The 5139-nt window shown below is 49.0% G+C and overlaps 1 long non-coding RNA gene across 1 annotated transcript; it reads left to right on the top strand.

Moving 5' to 3' along the window:
- The first annotated feature begins 844 nt into the window (after window positions 1–844).
- LOC136559679 (uncharacterized) lies at window positions 845–2845 on the top strand. Its single transcript, XR_010784037.1, has 2 exons — window positions 845–1171; window positions 2088–2845. It is a non-coding gene; the product is annotated as an uncharacterized lncRNA (long non-coding RNA).
- Window positions 2846–5139: the final 2294 nt, after the last annotated feature.

Here is a 5139-nt window from a genome sequence, read left to right as displayed (position 1 = left end):
CGCCTCACCAGCGAGAGCGGCGGGAGCGGCCGCGCGGGGAGCGCCGGGACAGCGCCGGGAGGACCGGGAGAGCGGGATGGGAACCGGGAGATCGGGATGGGAACCGGGAGATCGGGATGGGAACCGGGAGTGGGAACCGGGAGAGCGGGATGGGAACCGGGACTGGGAACCGGGACTGGGAACGGGGCTGGGACTGGGAGAGCGGGCTGGGAACTGGGACTGGGAACCGGGACTGGAAACCGGGAGTGCGGGCTGGGAACTGGGACTGAGAACGGGGCTGGGACCGGGAGAGCGGGCTGGGGAACCGGGACTGGGAACGGGGCTGGGAACCGGGCTGGGGAACCGGGCTGGGACCAGGACGGCAGGTTGGGACCGGGGCCAAGAACAGGGATTGGGAACCGGGCTGGGAACGGGAGAGCGGGGTGGGAACGGGGCTGGCACCGGGACGGGGAAGGGACTGGGGGACGGGACTGGGAACTGGGCTGGGAACAGGACTGGAGATCGGGCTGGGAACGTGGGGAGCGGGCGGGAACGGGGCTGGGACCGGGATTTGGAACCGGACTGGGGACTAGGCTGGGACCGGGGGGAGCGGACTGGGAACTGGGCTGGGAACGGGATGGAGAGCGGGACTGGGGAACCGGGTTGGGAACGGGCTGGGAGATAGGGAGATAGGGACAAGGCTGGGACTGGGGGGAGCGGACTGGGAACGGGTATGGGACCTGGGCTGGGGAACGAGACTGGGGAACGGGGGGAGTGGTCTGGGAGCGGGCTAGGAAGGGGACTGGGGAACGGGCTGGGACCGGGGAACAGAACTGGGGACCGGGGATGGGCGCCAGGTTGGGACCGGGGGGAGCGGACTGGGACCTGGGCTGGGGAACGGGGTCGGTAACCGGGCTGGGAACGGGCCTGGGGGTACCACGGGATGGCGATGGCGTGTGGGGAAATCCCTCTGGGAAAAGGCAGTGTCCATAGAGGAGACAGAGGATCCTGCAGCTTCAGTCAGTAAAGGGAGAGAGGCCCTGGCGCACATCCCCGCGGGGTTTTCTCTCCCGAGGTTCCTTTTATCCCAAATCCGCCGCTCGCTCGGTGCCCTCTGCCTTCCCCCTCTGGCCGAGGTACCAGGGAGGTGCAGCCTTCCCGAACCGCCTGCCACATATCCCCCCTTGAACAGGTTATTTACCCCAAAGTTTAGAAACTCGGGGTTGTGCGGCCCCATTTGGCTGTTTAGGAGTCAAACTGCCCAGGTTCTGTAACAAACCCGTGGTTGAAGTTGGGAGAGACATTAAACCCCATTTCAAAGCTGTTAATAGCCATGGAATTGTTTGTAAAGACATCAGCACACATCTTCCCTATCAGGAATGATGGGGATGGGGATGGGGATGGGGATGAGGATGGGGATGGGGACAGGGTGTAGGGATGGGGAGAGGCTGGAGATGGGGATAGAGATGAGGATTGGTGTGGGAATAGGGATGCATGCAGGGTTGGGATTAAACACTCGAGATGGTATTTTTTGTTTGGACTTAGATGTTTATTCATTCTTATCTATATCACAGTCTCACAGACTGAGTTCTACAGCACTTCACTCTAACAAACTAAAAATGGAGTCTTACCTCTTTCTCATAAGGTTTTTTAAAGATAGACTGTCCAATTAAGAAATGACATTTAGATTACTTTTACTTTTAACCTAACAACTAACTACCCATGGCTTGTAATGTGGAATTTTATCTGATTACACAATACCACCTAAACCTATGAAGAAGAAGGATTAGTCTGTCCTAAAAGTTTCATCTTGCTTTATATATATTATTATATTCTAAAAGCTTAAACTTTAAGTTTTCTACTATGTGATATTACACATTTCTATTCAAATTATACACTTATAATCTCAGTTTTATCATTCAATTTTGGAAGTGTTCTTTATGGCTTTAAGTCAAATGCAATGTTTTCTTGGGGGTCAGTACCTGTCAGCACAGAAAGTCTGAAATTCTCAGTAACCAGGGTTCCAACAGGGGTGGGACTGGATGATCTTTAATAATCTTCTCAAACCCAAACCATCCTCTGACATCACTCTGTGTTTCGCATTGCAGGTGTTGCAGCAGCACCACAACACAAACCGCTCTCACAGGACATTCATCTGAAAAACCAGCAGAATAAAAAGAGCAAACAATAAATCACTGCTGAACAAGGGAGCTCTGAACTCGAAAGCCATGACGTGGAGCTGTTCTCTGAGTTGTTGCTGTCTCTAAGCAATAGCAGCCCTGCTCAGCCCCACGTGCAGTGAATGGCCACTGGTGTTCTGCTGTTCCTCTGACAGCTTCCACTCCCCATGAACACATCCCACTGCTGCAGGTCTGCCTTGCTTCACAGTCTGGCCATCCCTGCTGAGGGCTGCTGCTTTGAACACATTTCACCAGCTCAGGTTGCTCCAAGCCCTGTCCAACCCGGCTTTGAACACTTCCAGTTTGATTGCTGAGTCCAAATATTCCTAATGAAAAAAATATTTCCATCTACACATCAGCAATGATCTACCCAGTGGAGCAGGAGAGAAACAAAAAGCTGATTTTTCCCCTGCCACAACCCCAGCTGTAAGAATGTGAACAATGAGGCACAGAGCACCACTGAAGTTCCAAAGAAAACAAGTTCACATGCAGACAGGCTTGAGCCAGATAAGCTGACACAATCTGTATCCCATATGAGAAGCTTTGCCAGGGAATTTGAAGCCAATCTTTGCTTCCATTTTTAAGCAGAAAATCCTTATGTCAAAGAAAATAAAACTGTAGAGAAAAGCATGGACTGAGTATTTGGGGCAAAAGGCATAAAAATAAAGCTGCACCACTGAATGCTGGAGGAGTGTTGGGAGAATCTTTCTGTGTTAAGCACTAAAAACAAACAAACAAACAAACAACCCACAAAACAACCAAACCCAGGGCACATTCTGAAATGGCAGCATGGTTTGTGCATATAAAATATGGATATATTTGAAGGTTTCCTTCCTCAGGGTGCCGTGGAGTGGGGTCAGCACACTTTAGGAATGGCACATGCAGGGTCAGGCAGCCCAGGCAAGGGGGCCACACAAACTCAGGCATTATTCCCTAAATCCTCAGGGAGCTGGGGAAGTGCCAGCCAGCATGAGCAGGGCCTTGCTGTGAAAATACCTTGCAGTTATTTCGCTGAATGGGTTTTTAGGCTGTATTAAATGCAAATTCACTTCTTCTTGCCATGGCATGGGGGTTAGAAAGAGGCAGGGCACTCATCTACTCAGCTCCCCAAGGCACTCAAGAAAATGTGATTTTTTGACTGACCTCCTGTTTGAATTATCCTGCCAGCCTCAGAACAAAAGACTGCTTTATTAGATTGCTTGCCTTTGGGATTTTTTTAGGATTTAATGATCCTAGCCATGACTGGGAAAGAACAAGGCATGTCAAATACTGGAACTTTCCCTAAAATTTTAAATTAAACTAGAAGAGAACACACTGACATGCAAAAGCCTTGACAGCTCTCTGGATGAAATCAAGTTGGCATTTGGTGGTTGTGTTAAAATAGACAAAATGGCTTGTTAGAGCTCAAATGTCTTCACCACTACTTCCTGAGTGAGCAGGAGGGCTGGACACTAATCCTGGGTTTAAAAGGCCACCGTGCTGGTTCCAAGGTAAATAATTGTGAATTACTCAAGTGATAGCACACAGCTCTGCCTGAAAGGAAAGGTACACCCTGGTCTGACAGGCAAGGCTCTGACAGGCTCTATGCCTTTCACAAATGCTTATTTATAAAAAAAAAGGTTATGTGAATTCACCTTGTGCATGTCTGAGTAATGGAGTGAAACCACTGCTGTGAATCTCAAGGTTTAGATGGGATATTGGCATGGAATTCTCAGCTGTGAGGGTGCTGAGGCCCTGGCACAGCTTTCCCAGAGCAGCTATGGCTGCCCCTGGATCCCTTTGAGTGTCCAAGGCCAGGCTGGATGGGGCTTGGAGCACCCTGTGATAGTGGAAGGTGTCCCTGCCATGGCAGGGGTAGAATGGGATGAGCTTTAGTGTCCCTTCCAACCCAAACCATTCTGGGATTCTGGCACCTTAGATATGCAAACAGTGAACCCAAAACATTGCAAAGTGGGGGAGGAGTGTAAGATGAAAACCTCAGCACGCTCCACTTTACACCTGTCCAGGAACCAGAGCCTCCATGAAAAGCTGCTGGAGGAGGCATCAGTCACTTTCTGGGTGCAGGTTTGTTGTCTCACCCACAGCAGGGGATCATGACACTCCTCTGCCCGTGGCTGGCAGGACCAGGTAGCTCAGCACCTCCTGTAGCAGCCACATTTCTGTCTCACACTGTCAGAAGGGTGACAGCATGTCACGAGAGATGTCATTAAACATTTTGTGTCACCAGCACATCAGTGTAAGACCCTGGCTGAGCTCTGCATTCACACAGTAATGACAGTCTCCAAATCACATCATAATGCTCATTTCATTCCTTCCCTAAACATCCACGATGGAGTAACTTAGGAAATAAAGCCTTAAATTTCCATTTCCTAAGAATTTGGATTAACCTCTAGAACAACTGATTCGATACTGTAGCAGGAGGTAAATCCTTTTATTTGCTGTACATTATTGCAGAAGAACATGTCATAACTTGTAATCCAAATCCTCAATCTTGTGAGCATTTGATAAGCATGTGGGAGGTTTATTTGTCTGACTGAATGCATCCATGCCTTTAAATGTCACTTTGGCTTGTTTAAATGTGCTCAGGATATAGGGTTTGTTTTATACTTCATATGGAAAGAATCATTGAATAATTATTCTGCTTTTTAATATTCATGTTAATGGTTTCTTGTTAATATATTAAAAGGGACAGGGATACTGATTCAGATGGAATGTGTAAGTAGTTTTCAAAAGTATCTAGAAGCACATGTCAAAGAAAGGATAAATGATATTTCCCACATGAGCCAGAGCTTCCAACTACTTTCATCCCAGAGAATTCTGTGAACCTTATGTGGTTTTTCTACTTGGTAATCCTCAGCAGGACTCTCTAAAGTCCTGCCTTAATTTCCTTTTTAAGCCAGGAAAGCTTTCTCCATCCACAACCTCTGGCAAGGAGCTCTAAGATTCAGCTGCCCACAGCATGAAGAAACATCTCTTCTTC

Source organism: Molothrus aeneus, chromosome 1 (genome assembly GCF_037042795.1).
Source record: "Molothrus aeneus isolate 106 chromosome 1, BPBGC_Maene_1.0, whole genome shotgun sequence".
Lineage (NCBI taxonomy): Eukaryota > Metazoa > Chordata > Aves > Passeriformes > Icteridae > Molothrus > Molothrus aeneus.
The sequence above is the reverse complement of the archived record's forward strand: the minus strand, read 5'-3'. Positions and strand labels throughout refer to the sequence as shown.